Here is a 24,561-nt window from a genome sequence, read left to right as displayed (position 1 = left end):
TGAGGGGACATGACAGGAGAGACTATAAACGAACACTCTAATACAAATATTAACAACATGGCAATGGGTTCGAATCAAGAACACACGTGATACCCAGTGGAATCACGCGTTGGCTATGGGCTGGTGGGGGGAGGAAAAGAAAATGATCTTTGTCTTTAATGAATAATGCTTGGAAATAATCAAATAAAATATTATAAAATTAAAAAAAATAAATTTACTAGGTTGGATAAAATAAAAATAAGATAAGAAAATCCCTCACAAAGTAATTTATTATTAGCAGTAGAAGTAACATCTATCCACCTAGGCTAGTTTTTCTGTCATCAGTACTTAATGGATTAGGGGACTAATGTTTGAACCAAATACATAGATTATTGGTTGTCCAAGTACAAAAGTCAGTGAAAGGGGAGTCAGAGGCTTTTGTGTGGCTTGATACATACTTCTGAATAGGTGCACTACTATGGAGAATGTAGAGGCAAGGAAATTGTTTTCAACTGAAGCAAAGCTGTATCCTTGCTAAATACTCTTTCTATGTGATGGTTAAGTAAATTTCTTTTTATTTACTTTTATATGGTATACTAATATCTCAATTCATTTCAATGGACCACTGGACCAGCCTCAGTTAGGCCTGGCTTATGATATACTCACTCTGGTGTGATTTTGAAAAGAAAACATCTATGTGATAGCAGAAACTCTTCTCTTTTGCTTAGTGTCACCTTGTGAGATCCAACTGACTTCTATCCCTCTGTCTGTTCCTTCTCCACTTCCTTTGCTCTTTTCCCCCTAATGTCTCTGCCTCTGAGATGATCTATTCAATGAATTCCAAAATGGATTTGGAAATACTTCATCTAACCCAACCTTCTCATTTCATAGAGGAGGAAATGGTGGCCCCTGAGAGAGGAAGTGATTTGTCCAGTGCCTCAGAAGTACTAAGTAAAGTGGCAAAAATCAGAACCTGTCTTCTAGCTCTAAAAGCTATTTCTATTTAGACTATAATGTTTCTGATATTTCATTCATTACCTTTGTGATGATTCCTAAAATCTTTGGGAATAGATTTTTATTCATTTTTTTATTTTTCAGATTTAGTTCCATTGACTCAAATCTCTCCTGGTATTACTATTTGGACATATTACTCCATTGGGTCCCAGAATAATCTTCCTGAACCAATAAGCTCGCCCTGCCACCATTTTGCTCCTATTCACTACCAAATGCCTTTATAGCACTTCACACAGTTCAGGGCAGATAGCCTGATCTCAATGCACAATTGCTGATTGACTGATCACTTGACCATTTCCATGGCCCATGATCCCACGGTGAGCAAGAGCAGTGATATCTTACTATCTATATCAATTAGAATTGCTATTGCATCTTCCTCTCCCCAGCCCCCATCTCTTTTAAAGGGTCATTGCAATACTATTTCTCTTTGGTAAAATCCAATATTGTGGCTTTCTCCTGATTTTTCTGATCTTTCTTCCTTCCTCAGGCAATGTTATTTTAGCAATTTCCCTTTCCAAATGCCAATTCAGCTGGTGAATATATTTCTTTGCTTAACTTCTCATGGTTAGTAGCTTATAAGTCTGTTTAGGCTGAAACGCAGAGAAAGGGGGATAGAGTAGAGGTATTGTGTCTCACTTAGGGATGTGCTGGAATTATCACTGGTGATCACAAGAACTAATAATTACATTGTCAGTGGAAATGTTTACAGCTTTGAAATCAGCAAATGCTACAAACAAGGGATGGATTTGTTGTTCTATTGATTGTATAGACTTAATAAAGTATGGAGAAATTATTTCTAATGCAGTTTAAACATGAAATATGTCCTTTACACACACAAAAACACACATACATATTTCTTCAGGGATCTTGTCATTAAACATTTACCAGAACAAATTCAAAAACACTAATATATATGCAAGCCTCATTCTGTAGTAAATGGAAAATGAGTATTTGCAAACTTCATATTTGACTTGAAATGAGAGGCTATTTAAGAATCATTGAGGGATAGAATTTTATAGGGTATTTTTGAATTAGTTCCACTAATTCTAATTGATATCTTTATTTATACTGCTATTGAAAACTGTTGCATTAAAAAGGGTATTAATATAAAGGGGAAATACTGATTTTTTAACAAGAACATTCTACACTTGTGCCACTCATGAATCTTGGTTGAAATGAAACAGAAATTCAAATCTCTGAATGGCAAGTAGAAATTTTGGCTTCCTACTTCTCAATTAGGTGCATTATAAAATATCTATAAGGTAATCTCTAAGATTTATCATTGTCTGAATTTTAATTTTTTTGGTGAAGTTCTTATGTTAAAAAGTATCCAACTATAAGAGGCCAATTAATTTACACAAAATATTTTTTTGTGTCAAGTGTCAAGTGTCAAGTAAGACACTTGAATATGTTTTTAAACACTTTTTCCCATACCAATATCTTTTGACTTAAAGTAGACAGAAGCATTTTTAATTTGTCTTCTCTTCTCTCTAAGCTAGCTGACATAAAAGCATCACCAATTGGACTGTTACTGCAATGAGACTGTAGCTGTGGCAACAGAGTTCTGATGAACCAGCTTCTTCCATCAAGAATGTTTTTCAAAATTTCCCATGAGGCTATGGCAGCTCTGTAAGTCAAAGGGGGAACTTATTTTAAATTAATTGCTCCCATTTCAAGTTTAAAAAAAAATCCAGTCTCCTCTGTGACACTCTGGCATTATTGTTCCAGGAATGAAACCACACATTTAATTGACAAGTGACAATTCCTTGCTGTTCTCCTCCCTTAGCCATTCATTATATTATTAGTGGGTGTCTCCTGTGATGAGAAGGCTTAGTGTAGTAGGGCAGGAATGATGATGATTTTTAGAAAGATTGCCTGAAGAGCCTATACCAGTAAGATAGTCAATACTGTACTTAAGTCTCTTGTGTTTTGCAATGATTATATTCCTGAAAAGTTATTTGATAATTGAATTTTTAAAAGGATCCTAGTTTAAATGCACCAAGAGAGCTCAATGTGACCTTTTGTAAATTGAGGGATTCTTTCTTTTAGTGCATAATTGTATGAAACTGAAAGAAGAATTTGACTGGAGATGATTTGTGGGTCAGAATAGAACCACAGGCAAGGAAATAAAAGTTTTATACCAGTGTGCAAACATTTAAAGGACACAAACAACACCATCTTGGATTGCACCCAGCAATCATACCTTTCTCTGGCCCTTGATTCGTCCTACCTCCGTTCAGTAACCAATACTTCAGAAACTTAGAAAATCCATAGTCATGAAGTGACTTTATCTATACTAGTATCTGTACCTGAGGCAAACTGTTCTGCTTTTCCTTCAACTCTTGACCTAGAAACAAAAATTTCTATTTATACTGCAGGGTCCGAGGACTTGTTTTCTAGACTGAATTATTTGATTGATGGGCTGACATTGAGGAACTCATATAACCTGCTTAAATCTCTGTAAATCATCTGTAAAGTTGGAAGTGGAATTCTATAAAAGGAATTAATCACTAAAGTTCATGATATCTTAATATTAATTTCTCACATGTATCTCCTATAAGTTTGAATTTTCTTATTTTGGTGTTTTTTTAGAGTGAGGATATAATAATCTACATAGAGAAATCAAAGACAGAAGTAAAACAGATAATTCTGAGACCCAAAGTAGTTCCTGGGCTTCTTTAGAGATCAAGAAATAAATAAAATCTTTAAATGAAGAAGTAATTTATGTTGAAGGGTTTGAAATATAAATACATACAGATAGATAGTTGGGTGCCTCCTGCTTTGAGGAGGCTTAATATAAAAGGATAGGGACAATGATGATATTTAGAATGATAGGTAAGGCAATGTGGAATAAGGGATGGAGGGATAGCCTTGGATTTAGAGGAATCTCCATCTCAGACAACTGAATAGGAAACAATGGAGAAGTCACTTAGCACTATATGAATTATTTAGACAAAGTCAAAGGGCTAAATGTATTGATAAATAAAAAATTTAACTTTTTTTCAGCTAAAAACATTTAATAGGTAATATGTCCTTTTTTGCTGTAATCACTTTGACATTGAAGTCATAATCTATTAGGACATATTCTTAATTCTTCATCTTCAAATAAAACCATGTTTGATAATAAGTGTACCTTTGGGGGGAAAATTTACCTTTGATGGCCAGTACTTTTCCCATATGGGTAATATATAATATATAACAATATTCCCATGTAATCCCATGATTACAGCCCATTGTTCTTCAATTAGTTTTAAATCAACTGAGTTCCCAAACCATTGTAGTGTTTTTTTCTATGGTGAGATGATTTTCTTAACCTTTATGATGTGTGGCATGGAGCAAAGTCATGTTGCCATTTTCTATCTTTGTTTTGGAATGTTCAATTCTGGGTCTCAGTATATCGCTGTATTTATTAGAGTTCATCATTTCCCCAATGGGGTTAAGACTTTCAGATCCACTGGAAGAAAAATATCTCCAAAGCGTTTTTTGAGATCCTGTTTTAAAGACTGATAAAAATGTCGAGCCTTACCTAGACTTCTTTTGACAATGGTTTTTGTTGGAGCCTTGAATGAAAAAGTGAATTGTTTCAGTAATAATCATTTTTCTCACATTAAGTAATCCAGTATTTGTGTTTTCTTGCCTGTGATGAACATTTTTTCTTTCATATGAAGTTAGCAGCCAGCTGTTTTATTTTTGTTGTTGCTGACTGGTCTTCCAATTTCAAGGCATGTTTGAGGAAACTGTAGACTCTCTGTAGACTCTATCTACATGCAGTGTGCCTTGAAGTTGGAACATACCTCGACAGGGTAGAAGAATAAATAACAACTAGAACTTCAAGGCTCTTCTGCAGGTCTTTGCTTATTTTCAGGGGATTTGTTATGCTGTTTCACATTGATAGGATGTCAGTTCTTGAACTGTTTTGTTTGTTTGTTTGTTTGTTTTTTATTGTCCTTTCCTTTGTGTATCCATATGTTGGATCCTGTTTCATTGTGGACCTAAAGGATCCTTGAAACATCTGACTTCCTTATGCCAAACAGTATCAGCAATATTTAGCAGTTGTTGAAGTATATTTATTAAAAGCTATGACTCATATTTCCTTGAAGGAATATACATTTAAAAATGTAGAAATAAAAACAAAACATAAAGCAATGATATACATTTTCATGGTGTCATCCAGGTTCTTTTCCTTTCTTTCCCTTCACCTCTTACCCCCCCCCCCCCCACACACACACTCACACACACACTGCAAGTGATTTGGGTGTTACTTTTGAAAATTATGAGTGGAATCTGTCCCTTGAAATGACAGACTACTATGAGTTTTAATACTTCCATATAATGGATTATCTCCAAAACATCTCCATGAACATATAGCTAATCCATTCCAAGTCTGAAGAGTTCTATGATTACTGATAGTTCAAAGATGCTTAAACACAATTCTGCATTCTAATGGTCATGTATACCAGCTATAATCTTGAAAGGAAATTTTTTCTGCCTGATAGTCTTTTATTTCCAGGTTCTATTCTAGAAGGAGGTAGCTGGCACACTGGATAGAAAGCTGAGATCTGATCTGCGCTGATTCAGTGTATAGAATACTGAGATTTGATCTGAGCTGACTCAGGGGGAAAGAATGCTGAATCAGATTTGATTTGAGTTCAAATCTGACCTCAAATACTTACGATGTGACCTTGGGTAAATCACTTACCCTATGTCTGCCTAAAATGGGGATAATAATAGCATTTCTCTTCCAGGGTGGTTTAGATCAAATGAGATAACATTTGTAAGGCATGTATAATGCCTGCTACATAATAGATACTTAATAAATGTTTGTTACATTCCTTTTCTTTCCCTATTGTAATCCTTCTTTTCAGCAGTTCTTTTAACTACTGTAATTTGTTAATTCGTATGAATGAAAGGATATCTTACTGGCAAAACATCTCAAAATCATCTTTGGATTTTGTTGGCTGGCTCCAACTTTAGGTATTACTGGGCTGTATATAAGACATATAAAGTTCAGATTAACATAAATGATAAGATGAAACCCACCATCTATGGGAAGGAAAAATACAAAAAGCATAATATGTGAAAAAAAAAAAACATGTTCGTCAAATTTAATGACTGTGTTTTTTAAATTCTAGGTTTTTGTGAAATATTATGGCTATGATAAATTAAAGCTATTGTCATTCTGGATATTTATGCTTAATATATTCCTTCTTTTAATAGAGACAAAAGAAAGTTAATACTCCTGCTTTTTGTCTGAGATTATCTCCAATTTATACTGTGTCTATTTTTATGTGTATGAACATATGCAAACATACAGATATTTCAATATCTGTATTATGTGTGTATGTATGGACAAACCATGTCTGTTTAATATCTCCTGTCTTGGATTGCAAGTGCCTTGAGGTTATTTTCTTCCTGTCTTTGTACTAGCATAATTATTGGCATATAGTACGTGCTTAATAAATACTTGTTTACTTGAATTGAAACCGAGCAATCAATTAACAAAGAACTACTAACAGTGAGGAAACCAGCTCCATCTGGTTCAAGGTCAGATGTTCTGAATCAGTCCAATGTCAGTAAAAATATACACAACCACTGCTGCCACAAAATGAAATTACCTAAAAATTATTGTTTGTCCCTAGTAATTCTCATACCACTCTAAATTGCAGATGAGTTGCCAGTCTGCATTTGTGAATAGAGTTTCTTTCCTGGAAGTTACTCTATGTTGATTAAATCACAGGTCTGCACCATATGCATAAACACATCAGCCTCTATTTCTCCTCTTTCCTCTCCCGATTTTGTCCGGTATTCACAAAGCTCTCATTGATGCATAAGTCTTTCATGACTAAAAATAAAGATTCCCCTGAATCTTCTTACTCTTTCCTCAAGTTGCATTTTCACTGTCTTTTGATACATTACCTCTAAGTTGTTGACTTGGTGATTTTAGTTTTTCTATCCCTATTTTCTCTTTCTTTTCTTTTCCCTCCTGCCTGCCTCTTCCCCACAACCATTTAATTAAGATTACCACATAGCAAATGGTGCTCACCCAGGCACTGTTCATTTTCAGTGAGAAGGAAAGTTTTGTGTGTTGCATTATAGTTGTAGCATAATCCATAGGCACAGTCTCTTTTTCCAAATGTGTCTGATATTTGGATGCACATAGACACTGAGGCATAACTATAACATCTCTGTTTTTTTAAAAAATGATAGTTTAAAAACCATACAAGAGGGCTGAATCCCCAACAACTAGGAACCTTAATCATTTTCATTGATGCAATATAAGCATTGGTTAATGATAATCCTGGGAATTTTTCTCCATTTCATATTGCAGCTAAATAACATTAAGGTGGCAAAGAAGATATTTCACAGGTATATGTTTAATGAAAACCATTCTGTTTTTTATTCCTTTTCCTTTCAGTATTTAAATTGGTAAAAATAAAAGTGCTTTTGGGAGCCACTTCTACTCTGCTGCAAGGAATTTAGAACTTTAAAATCTTCCCTTTTTCTTCTACTGCTTTCTTCTTTTTCTTTCTAGAAGAATACAAGAAGTCTAAAAAAAAACCCTTTTCTTTGTATTTATTTTATTCCCCCCACTAATTTTCTTCCCATAATTATTTGAAATATCAACTTGTACTGATATTCTTTATTTTTCCATCACCTGTATTTACAAGTATACCTTTCTATATCCCCACTCCCAGAGAAACATAATTTATGACAAAGAATAAAGGAGAGAAAAACATTTAGCAAAACCAACCAAAACACCAAAAAAGTTTGACATTATTGTATTCTCTTACCCCCATTGTCTGTGATTGCAATATAAATTCCCTATTTTTTTGGAGAAGGAGGAAGAGGAAATGAGGTGAAATAATGGAAGAACTGATTCTGGCTGGTTTGTTCTTCTTGTATAGTCTCATCCATCTATAAAACATTTATGGTACCATTTTAACTCTAATGAAGCCAGGCTTAATGGAGTAAATCATTTGACTTTTCATAATAGATGTCCGATATAATGGAGTGGGAAAAGCCTTAACATCAGAAATTACCCTGTGAACTTCTGTTTCCTAATGTGTGAAATGAATCAGTTACACTTCCACCCTCCTTTTGTACTCTTACTTTTTGTCTTAGAAGCAGTACTAAATATAGGTTCCAAGGCAGAAGGGTCGTAATGGCCAGGCAATGAGGGTTAAGTGACTTACCCAGTGTCACACAGCTAGGAAGTGTCTGAGGCCAGATTTGAACTCAGGATCCCCTATCTCCACGCCTATGGGGGGGGGGTTAAAATTAAGGCTGGACTAAATATAAGAGAATGTGGTCACCAAAATTAATATAGTGCAAGTCAAAATAACTTTTTTATCAGTTTTATTTACAAAATAGAGGGAAAGAGTGAAAGGAGAGGAATGTGAAAGAGGGTAGAGAAATCAGTTAACCTAACAAACTAAATATTTGCTCTGGTGCCTGGTTCTACTCTGGCACAGCTCCAGGAGCCCTAGCTGGAGGGCCCAGGGGTAAATTAAACAAGGATTTTCACCCATGCAGCCTCCTCCAAGAGGGAGGCCTATCTGGTGTTAATCTCTCCAGAAGTCAGGAAAGGAGGGTCAGCTTTTTCCATTTACCAATCCAAAGTCCAAAGGAAGAATATCCCAGAGGAAACTTGCCAAATGCTAGAGTCCCAGGTCCATGTTGAGGAAGAAGATCCTCCACCAGCCTCCAAAACCTCAAAAGAGCTCAAAGGCCTCATCACAGGAAGTTGCAGTCACTTTTAATGGCCCTTCTTTGTATCACTTCCTGTCCCTTCCTCCACTTTACAGGGATCAATTGAAGTCTTTAAATGTGCAAAGGACTGCCCATAGGGCAGTCAGTGTTTCTGAATTGTCACACACTTTAGCAAGTGGGTTGTGGATATCCCTCATTTAGGAGTTAAATAAAGGTGTCTTGCTTTTAGTTGATTAAATTTAAAAGTCTATGTACCCTCTATTTCTACCTATTGACATCTTACTCATCCCAACTCAAGTGTTACTTCTCTCATGAAACCTTCCTTGATTCCCCCAACAGGAAGTTATTTTCTCTTTAATCTAATAGCATTATACCCTCTTTTGCTCTAATTTGTGTAATGTTCATCAGCATACATCATTTCACTGGGGCATATTGTAAACTTGGTGGCAAAAAAGCTGTGACTTGTGTTTCATGGCAACTTCATCGGTGCCTAATCATATCGTAGAGTACATTGCACACAGTGTTCAATTAACATTTATTTATATAAGTATTTTAAGGTTTGCAAAGTGTTTGCTTATTTCTCTTAAAATCTGAGTAAAATTGCTGCATGCATTCAGAAATGGAAATCACAGAACAGATGGAGAAATCATGATAATAGTTTAAAAAGATAAATAAAATCAGCATTTGCTTTTTCCTTTGAGATTAGCAGTCGCACAATAAGGAGAGCTCTTAAGCTATAGAAAGAACAAATTAAAACAGTACCTCCTAAGGAATGAGACCAAGAAATCTTAAGAGTCTGGGAAGAGTAAGAAACGGGACCAGTGGGTTTTTCTTAAAAAGTCATATAAAGCATTTTGAGGGACTTGTCATTCAATTAAATCAACAATAGGCTCAGTCCTTGGAGCTGATATCATTGTTGTTCAGTTGTATCTAACTCTCTGTAGCTCCATTTGGTATTTTCTTAGCAAAGATACTAGAGTAGTTTGTCATTTCCTTCTCAAGCTCACTTTTTAGATGAGGATAGTGAGGCAAATAAGCTAAAGTGACTAGGCCAGTTTCCCACAGCTGATAAGAATCTGAGATGGAATTTGAACTTAGGTCTTCCTGATCACAAGCTGATTGCATTGTGCCACTTTATCTACTAAGATAGATGCAAAGGTAAATAAAATTGAGCCTCTGGCTTTAAGGAGTAGATGAGATAAGACAGAGAGAAAGTTCCAAGGTATATGAGATGCAAAAGAAATTGAATAGTAATAAAAGGAATAACATTTACATGTAGATTTACCTCCCCATAATCTACTGAGACATAAACCCACCTCCAACTATAATGTACTATGAATTTATCATATTTTAATTTGAGTTTTATCATTTAAAAGAGAGACAGGGTGGCATAATGGATAGGGAATCTTTCTCAAAGTCAGGAGCATTTGAATTCAAATCCTACCTCTGACACAGACTAAATTATGTGATCTTTGGCAAATCATGTAACTTCTCAGAGTTCCCCAAGACCATTAGTTACAGAGCAGTTGTTTTTCACTGATAGAATGGAATCTTTTCACCAAAGGAATCAAAGTCCACATACTAATCCCCAAACTTAGAATTGATAAACTTGTTTGATTTCCCCTATAAATTTGCATTCTCATTTAGAGCAAAAGATTTTGTCTTATTCATCTATTCCCAGCACTTCCTTACTTCAGTCCTTAATATTAATTGAATTAGATTAAAAATCAAATTGATTCCAAGTAGAGGAGAGCCTTGAATATTAGGATGAGGAGTATGGATTGTAATTATCAGATGATAAAGAATTAATGAGGCTCTTCGCTGGACTCTCTTCTACATTCTAAATCTTCTTTCTTGGCATATTTATCTATTATGGAATTGATTATCATTTCTACAAAGATAATAGCCAACCTTTATACAGCCCTTTAAGATTACAAAGCATTTTACTAATATTTTATCCTCATGATGACCCTAGGAAGAATGTATTATTTGTTTCCCCCTTTTATGGTTGAAAAAAGAGTCAGATAGTGGTTAAAGTGACTTGCCCAAGGATTCATACAGCTAGTGGCTTAGGTCAGGTCCTAAATTCAAGTCTTCCTAACTCTAGCTCTAGCCTTCTACTATTTTCTAAGATTATAATCTAAGATTATTTATATATATATCCAGCCTGAATCTCTCCCCCTATTATACTGGCTCCATATCAACAATTGTCTGTGTGATATTGGCACCTGAAGATTCAAGATTTGGAAAAACTAAACTAATCCTCCTCCTCCTCACTCCTCCACTCTCCCAAACACTTTGGTCCTCCAAAGCTCCCCATTTCTACTAAGGGTATCCCCATTCTCACAATAGTCTCTCAAGGAAGAAATTTGAAGGTATCTCTTACTGGCCCCTGTCCCTCACCTCTTACATCCAATCAGTTGCCAAGTTGTATTTATTCCATCCATCAAACTTCTTCAGTAGCTGTCCCTATTTATTCACCCAAAGCTTATCAACACTAGCCTGGACTATTGTTATAGTCTCATGATTAGCTTTTTTCTTTCTATTCAATTCCCTCTATAATTTCCCTGCCCCCTTAGAGCTGTCAAAATAATCTTCTTAAGGTATAATCAACCACAGTGGCTCCTTGTTTAAAGAAAATCTTTAATAAAATGCAAATTCCTCTATCTTGACTTCCCAAACACCCTTCTATCTGTTTCTAATCTACAGATTTATGTCACAGTCCTTCTTCATACTATCTATGTTGTAACCAATTCAGTTGTTACCCAAACTTGAAGTAGAGCCATTTATATTAGCCCAGCATGAGCAACAGGTAGTCATATTCTTTCCTTTATATTTCTGTTAGGCATCAAAGAGATATGCCTGGAAGGTAGAAAGACTTAGATAAAGTAAAAGAATAAATCAGAGTCACATGAGTCCACACTCTGTAGAGAATATTTAAATAGGGAGGAAGTGATTTGTGTGTACTTTTCTCTGGCTCTGGCACTTCTGAGAAATTCTCTTCTCTCCACTAATCAGTGGCAATTTTGACTTCTAGAAGAAACAAATGGCAGTAGGAGACATGTGGTGCTTTCCTACTAGAGCCTGACAAATACTTGGCTCCCTCTTCTTAGTATGGATCAATGATTAGCAATCCTGAGAAATTTGTCTCTCTAATCTTGTAAATTACCTCATGGGTTCCAATGGATCTAGAAATCAGAGAATTTCCACCCTCAGAATCTTGTAAAATGAAAGGAGAAAAAGCCATAGAAAAGAGTAGGAAGGTATAAAATTCCCAAAATATTGATAACTAGCATTTATATAATACTTGAGGTTTTACAAAGTGCTTTACAAATATTGCCTCATTTTATCCTCACAACAACTCTAGGATATAGGTGCTATTATTAACCCCAATTTATAGCTGAGAAGGCTGAGGTGTGCAGGGGTTGAGTGATATGTCCAAGGTTACATAGTAAGTATCTGAGGCTGGATTTGAATTCAGTTCTTCATGACTCCCCAAAATTCATCATTCTATGGCTGAACAAATTGTGGTGTATATTGGTGATAGAATATTATTGTGCTCAAAGGAATAATGAACTGGAGGAATCCCATATGAACTGGAATGACCTCCAGGAACTGATGCAGAGTGAAAGGAGTAGAACCAGGAGAACATTGTACACAGAGACCAATACACTGTGGTACAATTGATTGTAATGGACTTCTCTCTTAGTAGCAATGCAATGATCCAAAACAATTCAGAGAGATTTATGAGAAAGAATGCTATCCACATTCAGAGAAAGAACTGTGGGAGTAGAAACACAGAAGAAAAACAACTGCTTGATCACATGGATCTGTGGGGATATGATTGGGGATGTAGACTCTAAAGGATCACCCTAGTGCAAATATCAACAATATGGAAATAGGTTTTGATTAACGACACATGTAAAACCCAGTGGAATTGTGTGTCAGCTATGGGGAAGGGTGGGAAAGAACATGATTCTTGTAACCAGGGGAAAATATTCTAAATTGACTAAATAAAAATTTCAAAAAAAAAAATCAGCATTCTATCCACTGCACCACTATTTACATCCCCAGTAACCCCAGTTGTTAGCAAATAGTAGTCACTTAATAAACATTCTAGACTTTAATTCATTGAAATAGAAGGATTTTGAGCAATGAAGTAATCTGATCTGTGTGCATTAGGAAAATTAATTCAGTGTGGGGTGTAGAGTGGATTGAGGGGATTGGGGTACAGAGATGATGGTAGGGATTCTGGTTTGAAGGCTGTTGCAGATGTCCAGATGAGAAATCTATAAAGCATGAAATAAGGTATTGTATTAAGAATGGGAAAATGGGGATGAGTATAAAAGATAAGTAGGAAGAGTCAACAAAACTTTGTAAATCATGGTAAGTTATTGGGGAGAAAGAAGTTAAAGATAAATCTAAAGTTCTGAGTATTTCCCAAGTCTGGGGAAATAGTATTGGCATGATTAGAATTTGGGGATATAGGAAAAAGAAAATGAAAGCCTTGAGAGAAGTCATGAGACCTGAATTTAATCCAGCCTTAGATAATTACTATATGACCTTGGGCATGCCACTCACCCCCTACCTACCTTAGTTCCCTCATCTATAAAATGGGGCTAATAATAGAACCTATATACTAGGGTTATCGTGAGGATAAAATGAGAAAAAAATTTTGAGTTTAGGAGAGAGAATGGGATTGGAGATTTATGTATATATATATATATATATATATATAAAATTAAAAATATATACTTAAAGATTTCAGGCCCTATAAAGATTCTAGATATTTTATATAGAACATAATACTATATTTTAAATTAGGTATTTTAAATAGAAAATTTATGATACTTATAGTCTTATTAATATTTATCATTTCTTAAAAAATCTTCATGTATTCTGGAAATGTCTGTCAAGCAGATGCTGTATAAAAATTACAATCTGCAAAAGAGATTATCTTCTATTCATAGTTAAGCAATAGAATAGGCAATTAATGAAATCACTAATTTATTTATATTGTTAAAATTAATTGTGATTAGACTCTGAATATATTAATTAGGTGGTCTCCAGGGATTTAATTTCTAAATCCAAAAATGAATTACTAAAGTAAATGGAATTTATGGTAGTTTATTTATAATATTTACATTAGAAGGAAGATATTAAGGAATGAGAGAGAGAAAACTCTGGCTTCTTCTGATACCAGTTAGAATCTCTAAGCCCCTTCCAGGGGAAGAGAGTCTCAAGAAATGGGTCTTACCTGGGGACTTCACACCTCCAGAAAGGTGGGGTCACTAAGTCAGCTTTTCACTAACCAATGGTGACAGTCTAAAAGAAGTCTGGCTGTCTTCCAGTCGCACCTCCCAATTAATGCCCAAATCTCTGAATGACTCTTGGAACCTCTGAATCCTAATGAATGATTTGAAAATGATCTCCTTCTGCCTTTTGGTTCTCTTTTTAAAGATCTTTGTCTTGTGTTACCTCCCCTAAATTTCCAATCACAGCAGATGCTTTTCTCCAGGACAGCCCACTCTTTAGTTCTTACCTTCTTTGGTTAGATTATATCTTTTTGGGTTACTTAACACCTCTTTTGTTAAATTCACCTTTTGTAGTTACTTAACACCTTTTTGTAGTTAACATCTAAAAATAGATTGTAGCTTACAATTATAGTTTTACTATAAAGGAAGAGATAAGTACCTTCATTGTTACAATCAGGAGATAACTAAATCCAATCTTCACAATATTGTTAGGTCAAAACCTTTGTAACCAATATGAAATGGAAAATTTAGACAATTTTCCAAATAATTCAGGCAAATATATATTTACTTTTATCTAAATTAAGGATGGATAAAGAATTTTGTATATTCTTTTAATGGAATGACCTTTTCTGTTTTTGACTTTGGACTCTATTAGAATTATGAAGACACCAAAGTACATGATTTTTCCTTTGAATTACCTAAGAATTTCAGTATTATTAATACTAAGGATAAGGATTACAATGTCAGTTTTTGTATGAAAGGATATAATGAAATATTAAAAAATAATAAAGTTGAAGTATGGAACAACACGAAGTTCTTCAAGAATTATATAGATCCACTATACCCCACCCCCAAACCAAATCACACCAAACCAAAACAAGACAGGCCTCCCATAAAATGACACTCTCATATAAGTAATTCTGGCCATCATTCAATCTGGCTGTATGCCATCCATCTGGTTATTCATCCTGCTTGACTTATTCAATAATTTGACTCATTTAAGCAGGGTGCATATATAGCCCAATACTTGGGAGAGCTATTAAAAACAGAGATAAAAACTCCCTGCAGATGTGACCCATGCTTATGAAAAGCAAGGAAGTTTCTAGCTAGAATGTATTGCCAACTCTTTCTTATACCATCTGAACTGATAATGCCAGGAAGGAAAACTTTCATGTTCACTAATAAGAGAAATATTTTTTTTCTTGAGGCATTCAGTCTTCTGTAAAATGACTATGAGATACTAAAGATAAGTCTGAGTCACCCTAAGTCCATCCTTTGCTTATCTTACTCTAGCAGCAACTTGAAATTTCAGTTGCTAAAGTAAGTCATAATAAAATATCAGCAGCCAAATTAGAACTGGCAATGGTTCTGATTTCATTTAAGAAAGCATTCTAGGAGGGATTTTCCTATACATTTCAGTAAAAAGTTGGCATAAAAATTATGTATCACTTTAATTCCTTATTAGCTCTAAATACCCTCTTCTTATTAATTTCTGCCATTTTCTATCCTTTAGTGGACCCATCTTTGCTGATTCCTTAGCCTTTTCTAAGTAAAACAACATGTCAACAGCAATTAGGGATAATTTTATTTCATTTGAATCTATTTCTATTCTTTTAATTACTTTATTTTATATTATTGTTATTACTAACATTTCCAGAATTATTTTGAATAATAATGGGGAGAGTGGACATCCTGTATATATTAAGAAAGCCTCTTGTGTATATCCATTTCATATAATGCTTACCTTTATTTTTGATAGACTTTTTATGATATAAAATCAACCTCTGCTCCTATACTTTGTAAGGTTTTTTATCATATATGAATGGTATATTTTGTTGAAGAGAGGGTTTTTTTGCATCCATTGAGATAATTATTTAGTTTTAGATGTTTTAAAATATTTAAGAGATTAATTATGTTGACTATTTTCCTACTATTGAACCATCTTTGCATCCTTGGTATAAATCCAACTTGGTCAAAATAAATTAATTCTTGGAAGAATTACTGTATGTTTAACAAGATTTTATTAAAATATTTTGAATTGATATTCCTTAATGAGATTAGTCCATAATTATCCTTCTATATTTTATTCTCCCCTGGCTTAAGAATAAGGGTAATATTTGTCTGATAAAGGGTTTCTGAGGAAGTACTTCTTTTTAAAAAATTTCATAATTGTGTCATTTTAGCACTGATTCTTTCTTTAACTCCCCCCCCCACCTGAGAATCAGTGGAATAGTCTTGGGGTAAATGACCCAACAAGACAGTGTATGATAAATCCAAAGATCCCAGCTTTTGGGACAAAACCCCACTATTTGACAAAAAAAACTGCTGGGAAAATTGGAAAGCAGTATGTGAAAAAATTAGGTTTAGAGCAACATCTCACATCCTACACCAAGATAATTCAGGATGGGTGAATGACTGACATGTAAAGAAGGAAACTATAAGTAAATTACATGAACATAGAATAGTTTACCTGTCAGATCAATGGGAAAGGAAAGATTTTAAGACCACACAAGAGATCAAGAATATTACCAAATGTAAAATGAATAATTTTGATTACATTAAGTTAAAAAGATATGTACAAATAAAACCAATACAACCAAAATTAGAAGGGGGGCAACAGATTGGGGAAAATATCTTTATAACAAAAACCCCTGACAAAGGTCTAATTACTCAAATTTATAAGGACCTAAATCAATTGTACAAAATATCAAGCCATTCCCAAACTGACAAATGGGTAAGGGGCATGAATAGGCACTTTTTTTGATAAAGAAATCAAAACTATCAATAAGCACATGAAAAAGTATTCTAAATCTCTTATAATTTGAGAAATGCAAATTAAAACAACTTTGAGGTACTACCTCACACCTAGCAGATTGGCTAATATGACAACAAAGGAAAGTAATAAATTTTGGAGGAGATGTGGCAAAATTGCGACATTAATGCATTGCTAGTGGAGTTGTGAATTGATCCAACCATTCTGGAAGGCAACTTGAAACTATGACCAAAGAGTACTAAAAGACTGTCTGCCCTTTGATCCAGACATACCACTGCTGAGTTTATACCCCAAAGAGATAATAGGAAAAAGACTTGTACAAGAATATTCATAGCCATGCTCTTTGTGGTAGCAAAAAATTGGAAAATGAGGGGATGACCTTTGATTGGGGAATGGCTGAACAAATGTGGTATTGTTGGTGATGGAATATTATTGTGCTCAAAGGAATAATGAACTGAAGGAATTCCATGTGAACTGGAACAACCTCTAGGAATTAATGCAGAGTGGGAGGAGCAGAACCAGGAGAATCTTATACACAGAGACTGATGCACTGTGGAACATTTGGATGTAATGGACTTCTCTACTAACAGCAATGCAATGATCCAGGACAATTCTAAGGGACTTATAAGAAAGAATGCTATCCACATCCTGAGAAAGAACTGTGGGTGGGATTAGAAACACAGAAGAAAAACATTTGCTTGATCCCATGTTTCATTGGGGTTATGATTGGGGATGCTGATGAAACAGTATCTCTTTTGCAAATAATAATAATATGGAAATAGGTCTTGATCAATGACACATGTAAAACCCAGTGGAATTGCTTGGTGGCTATGGGAGTGGGGTAGGAGGACAGGAGGGAAAGAACATGAATCATGGAAGCATGGGAAAATCTTCTAATTCAATTAATTAAATAAACTTAAAAAACCCTACCTATATCTTAAAATTTATACTATTGATTCCAATGCAGAAGAATGATAAAAGCTAGGCAATACGGGTTAAGTGACTGGCCCAGGTCACACAGCTAGGAGGTATATGAGGCCAGATTTGAATCAAGGACCTTCCATCTCCAGGAAGATCTCTGTCAATTGAGTGACCTATACTGATTATTTCTTAAAAATGATAGAATTTTGTGAATTCATTTGGGTCTGGATGTTTTTATTTCCTTTGTAGTTCTATTACAATTGATTCTATTACTTTTTATGATACAGGATTACTTAAAATGACCCTTATCCTAAAGTTTGACTTTTCCTTTAAGATGAAATTTTGACATCAATAAATCAATATTTAGAGTCTACATCCCCAACCATATCCCCCTCAACCCATGTAATCAAGCAGTTGCTTTTCCTTCAGTGTTTTTACTCCTACAGTTTTTCCTCTGAATGTGGATAGTGTTATTTCTCATAGATCCCTCTGATTTTATTGGCATAATCTTTGTGAATCAATCATTTACCTTCACACCAAAGTGAGGCACTGGGATACGACTTAAGTTTAATTTTCCTTGTTCTCCGGTCAAATCTTTTTGCCAATGAAGAATGGACGTGTGTCACTGTTATAGAATCTAGTGATTAGGGAAATCTTTGTTTAATTTAGTTTCCTAATTAAGTTTATGTAATTACAAAACATGGACTTTTTTTCAGAAAAAAAAATCTCTTGTGGAAATCAATATGTGCACACATATATTACCAATCTGACAATAGCTTTCATGTCTGCATATAAATCACCTCTGGTATCTGATCCATCCTTATTTGATAAACTTTTGTGCAGAGGTATTCCAAAGAAAGTAAGAATAGTAGAAAGAAGAGGAAGGAAATAGTCCACATTTTTAGACTTGCAGTTATTTAGAGCTTTCTTAGTTAGTTGACTGAGAATCAGTACTTGTTTTAATTCGTCAAACACCCTGTTAGAGTATTTCAGATATCTATCAGCCAACAACTTTATTAGGAAGCAAATAACAGTTAGCATATAGAGTTATATTTGATAATCCCTTAGAATTTAGCATCCAGGAATGCAGTTCTGGAGGCAAAATAGTAAACCAAGAACTTGGAGAATCAATAAGAGATGCTGGAATGGCATGTTCCAAAAATAATGGTGTCATCAATATGTTCTTGATTCATAGTGTATAAATTAAGGACTAAGAAACTTTATGGTAAATAGCATCAGGGTGAAAGTACAAATTAATATTAATTAAATTATTAAGCTACATAAAGGAAATAACCACACACATCTTCTGCCTTTCGTCTCCTGCTGGGTGCAATGTGCTCCCAGAGAAAGGTTGCAAAGGGTCCTGTTGGGGGTCTTCCTTCTGTCTAAAAACATTTTCCCCTTCACAGAGAGTCTATCACTTTCTGCTGCTGCCTCATGAACAGTCACTATTGGTAAACAATATCTAAAGTTCTTCAAACCAGGATAGTGCTTAGTGTTTTCTGTCTTCTTCTGGACATAGCATGTTCCCTGAGGGAAGGATTCAAGGGGCTAAGCCAGGCACTATCCAATTGTGCCCAAAGCAACAACTTTTACCTGTCCCAGCACCAGGTAATTTCCACATCTTCTGCCAGTCTACTCTCCCAAATGGGATGTAGAGAGCCTCCTGTGAAAAGAGGAATAACCTATCCGTTGATTTCAGGCCTTCAATCTCCTATTATGCCTGTCCTTTTAGGGAAGAGAATGAGAAAAATTGTGAGGAATGGGACATTTCTCTTGTTGTGAAGGTTTGACATCCATTTCCACCTGTGCCCTTTTCTTCACTAAAATCTAGCCTTTGGAGAGAAGAGGAGTTGTAAAGTGGAACCTCTGTAATATTTATTGAGAGAGATGGGGAGGATATGAAAAACCAAGGGATACAGGGAGATTTGATGTAGGGTATGGAGGATTTGAGGGGAGATAGGGAATATTGCTCGGTGAAGCAAAGGAGACAGATGCCTCCAGCTGAGAGGAAGCAGCAGGGGTACAATTAGGACTGTTTGTTGTTGAATGACTGAACTGATGTTCAGCTCCCTCTATGCCCAGAAAAGATAGTCCACTTATCTGACTGCAAATTCAAATAATATAAAGTTTAATAACCAGTTGGGATTGGAGTTTTTCCTCAGCTTCAGAGCTGAGGCCAGGCCCCACAGGCTGGTGGAGGGTTTTTCCCACTCTTGTCTTCTGTGCCAGTTTTGTCAATTTCAGAATCTTAGCAGTAGACAGAAAGCAAACAAGAACAATTCTAACCTTAATAAGTGATTGGGCCTGAATCTTCGGGCTGAACCAAGAAGAGGCACACTACACCAGATTGGGCTGAACAAGCTCCTCCCTCCTCCAACACCAGAAAGGAAGTCCGCCAGGCAGGAAGGAAGTGCTAGTCACAAGACCCAACTGCCACTCCCAGTTGCCCCTTCCCCCACCAACTGTCAGTCTTGTTTCCTTTCCACACCTCTCATTTGACCAATTGACCTTGTCACTCCCATTTCATTGCATTTGTTTCTAGATTAATCTCTAACCCTTTGTTACAGAAGAGAAGTGATATTCTCTACCCAATAATGAGAAAGTTGGTGGTATTCTTCAAATCCCAGTGAGTCTGAATTCCTCAAGATTCAATTCCATTCCATTCCTCTTCCCCCAACCCATCATTCCAATCCCTCTCAACCATTCCTTTCCAAAGTTTCCACCAAATATCACAGTCTTCCACTGTGCCTTCCAGAATACCTGTTCCATAGGCAACAAACTTACCCTTAATTTTACATCTTTTTCTCATATACTCTTTCAGCATACTAGCTGTTATTGAAATCTATCTCTCCTTGTTGACTAAACCTCTCTTGCCATCCTTCTGGGACTGGCTACACCTTCTCCAAGTTTCCTTAGCTCACTGGTTGGGATAGGAGTGTTGGAATACTCCTTGTTCCCCATTTTCCCTTTCAGGTTCTCCCCCATTTTCAATAATCTCTCCTTTTAAATTCATACTATTCATATCTACCACCAATCAAAAGTCCTAGTAAATTTTGTCTATAGACCCTTCAACTCACTTCCCTTACTTCCTCAATGAATTCAATACCTGGATCATATTTTTTTCTCTATATAACATCTTTTCTTTTTCTAGAGGACTACAACAGATGTTGAGACTCCCTCAAACATCCTGATAATTCAGTTCCTTGATCTACTCACTTCTTATGAGCCATTCCTCCTTCTCACATTGGCTACATACAAAAATGGTCATATTCTTTCTCATACCATCACTTAAAAATATACCACTTCTATATTCAATAATTCTAAATCCTCTTATCTGTTCATTAAGCCTTCATTGTGGTTGCAGCCTTTGCCATGAAATTCCAGTCAGCCTGAATCTTAGCACAGATCTCAGTGTAGTAGGTGGGGAAGGAGTGTTGGATCTTTCCCTTATACCCTAGAATTCAACTTTCTCTGCATATATTTCAGGTTGTATCAAGTAGCAGAGTCCTATGGCTCCATCTTGTTGTTGGGTTTGGATTCTGTCTTTTTTTTAAGTAATTTTTTTTTGATTGGTATGGAAGGATAGTCACAGAGGATTCAGCTTCTGCTGCTTCTAAGCCACAGTCTTTACACTCCCCCCCCCCCCCCCCGTCCTTCCCTTATTTTCAATATTTCTCTGTCTACTGACTCATTCTCTACTTCTTACAAATGTGCCCATGCTTCTCACATCTTGAAAAAAAACCCTCATTTGATCTCTCCATTTCTGCTATCATTCTATACAGTAATACCTTGGTTTACATTGACATTTGTTATTGTTGGTTTCGGTTTTCTTTGATTTTTTCTGGAAAAACTTTGTCTCAGTTTTTGTTGGTTGCCTCAGATTTTGTCAGTGTGCCACGACATTGATGCTAATTTTGCTAAAACAAAGGGCAACCCACACATTCTCCTGCTCAATGTGAGCAATACATGTATTGAAAGCAAATAAATCAATTTATCCATTCATATAGCAAATGAAAATCAGATAAAGCATACAAAGGAGAAAATATACCTGATAATATACAAAATGAAGAAACTCTCTCATTGGGAGGGAGATATCTCATCTCAGTTAAGTAGAAATTATCCCATAATATCTCAGCTGAGAAGAGGGACATAATCAAGGTAACAACTACTCTACATGTCAGCTTCTTTCCAGTCTTTCCAGAAAGTACCTTGATACCTAAGGTCCTTATGGAAGGGGATTCCCCTTTCAATCAATAACCTCTCACTTTCCTCCTTGCTGTCTTTCAAAAACCAAGAAAAGTCTTCATAAAGGGAAATGCCATGTTAAATGTCCATTTATTCTTTATATTACTCTTTTATATTCATTTATTATTGTTTTCAGTATTAAACACTATATTTATTCTCTATAAAATGTGTTTTTGTGTGTCTAGAATGAATTAATTGAATTTACATTGATTCACATGGAAATAATTGCCTTGGCTTTCAATGGTTTCAGATTTCACTCATTGTTTTCAGATGGATTAATGACAAAAACTGAGGTTTTGCTGTATTTCTTCTTATAGCTAAACTCTTCAAAAAGCCAATCTACAATAGATGCGTCTACTTTCTCCCCTCTCATTCTTCTTAACCCCTTACAAACTAATTCTTAACCTTTTAATTTCACTGAAACAGCTCTCTCCAAAGTTATTCATTATCTCAAATCTAATGACTTTTCAATCTTCATTCTGACCTTTTGGTAGTCTTTGGCACCAGTGATCACTCAATTCTCCTTCATACTCTCTTGGTTTTCAAGAACCCTTGGGTTGTAATCCTATCTATTTAATTGTTCCCTTCTAGCCTCCTTTGTTGGATCCTCCTCTAGGTCATTCCCTCTGATGGCAGGTGCTCTTAGGGTTCAGTCTTGGGCCCTCTTCTCTTCTTCCTGTTTATTACTTCACTTGATGATCTCCTCAGTTTCTATAGATTTATTACTATTGCTATGTTGATGATAATCTAATCTACCTATTCTGCTCTAATTCTCTGATGACCTCTAATCTCTCATCTTCCACTGCCTTTCAGAGATCTCAAAATGGATATTCAGTAGATATTTAGACTCAATTTATCCAAAATAGAATCCATTATCTTTCCCCCTAAACCCTCTCCTTCTCTAACTTTCCCTGTTACTGAAGAGTGCATCATCTTCCCATTTCCTTAGGCTCATAACCTAGACATCCTGGTCTCTTGGCTATTTCACAAACAAGACATTCCATCTCTCCACTCTGGGAATTTTCTCTGGCTGTTCCCATACCTGGAATGCTCTCTTCATCTCCTGGCTTTTCTGGTTTCCTTTAAATCTCAATGAAAATACTATCTTTTGTTGGAAGCCTTGCTCAGTCCTTAATTCTGGGGCTTTCCATCTCTTTAACTATTTCATGCTTATACAAATTTCTTTGTTTTGTGCATATTTGTTCATATGAGATCTCCTCCATCAGACTATAAGCTCCTTGAGGGTAGATTCATGTTTTACCAATTTTTATATACCCATCAATTATCACAGTGTCTGACACAGAGTAGGCACTTAATAAATGTTTATTGATTGAAGTAATCCTGAATGAGTTACAAGTAAAATAGAACATTAGCTAATATGAAAAAAGTACAATTATTCCATCCAGTTAAGGTGGACTAGGATGCTGTGATGGATCCAAATTCTTATGTGGCCAATATCTTTTGACCCATTATTCCAGTGCCAGGCTACTTACCTACCCTTCATGTTTCTAGAAGTACCCCTGATGGATTTAAAAAGTGTCTCCTCTAGGATTATCTGTTTAAGCTCCTCATTGATTGTGTTCCCTCTCTTGATTGATGACAATTACTGTTTTACCTGTCAGCATGGATTAGTTTACAAGGTTATTTACTTTAAAGATAAGGGACTAACAGCATTATAAACATCTTCTCCAGTATCTTGGTGGCTCTAACAGTTGAGTTTTTACATATGGGTCCATTCAAGTTCATGTCCAAATGCTAATGAATGCTCATTGAGTAATTGCTGTAGCTACAACTGGACTGAGTCCTCAAGGTCATTTCTTGCTCCTCTGTTCAATAGATTCTGGATTGATTGCAAAGCTTGTCTTGATCTCTCAGACTCCTGAACTCCTGTGGGTTCACTCTTCTGAACCTTTTAATCTTACAAATTGGGAGCTTCCAGATTCTTCTTTACCTAAAACAACAACAACAACAACAACAAATATTGAGAAAATATTGAGGCAAAATACTGAGGCCAGTTTTTTTTTAAACCAGGCTACAAATTGGCTTGAGAGAAGACTTAAGGTCTCTCTTTTACAAATCGTTTCTCATTGGATGTCAGCAACAAAGGAATCAAAATGAATAGAAGCGATCCAAATGAGAAAAAGGGAAAGAGGCTGATGAAAGCCTTATTGAATGTCAACAATCATATAAAGAAGGTCCCATTCACCAGGTGTCTAGCTGACTAGGACAAATTACAGAGTGTTTAAGACTGTTCCAGACTGTTCCCAAGTTACTGCCAATAAACATTATCATAATTCTCCAGGACATATTCTCCAATTCTCTTCTACATGGGGAATTTGTATAAGAGGCATTTTGCCCTTATGCCAAGGTCCTATATATGCTTTCTCCCATTTGAAAAATTTATCTTTTTCAGAATACTGGTAAGGATGTTTTGAGAGTATTTTCCATGACCCCAAACTAGAATAGTCCAATGTGGTCCTGGGAGTGGGGTGGGGACATAAGCATTGTCTTTTCATTTGTTTCCCTAATACAATATGGTCAAAAGCCTTAATACTCTCACCCCTGTGTGACCTTATATAGTCCCATAGGTAGTGAAGAAAATTACATTTTCTCTTAATCTGTCCCCTTTTGGTGGAACTCTGTTCTTGTTATGAATTTTTG

At 35.5% G+C, this 24,561-nt stretch overlaps 1 pseudogene; it reads right to left on the bottom strand.

Annotated features, from left to right (window-relative positions):
• LOC100029433 (mitochondrial import receptor subunit TOM20 homolog) overlaps positions 1 to 20,640 on the bottom strand; it is a 69,482-nt pseudogene extending 48,842 nt beyond the window's left edge.
• Positions 20,641 to 24,561: the final 3,921 nt, after the last annotated feature.

This window comes from Monodelphis domestica, chromosome 3 (assembly GCF_027887165.1).
Source record: "Monodelphis domestica isolate mMonDom1 chromosome 3, mMonDom1.pri, whole genome shotgun sequence".
Lineage (NCBI taxonomy): Eukaryota > Metazoa > Chordata > Mammalia > Didelphimorphia > Didelphidae > Monodelphis > Monodelphis domestica.
Note: the sequence above shows the minus strand (reverse complement) of the source record. Positions and strands in the feature narration are given on the sequence as shown.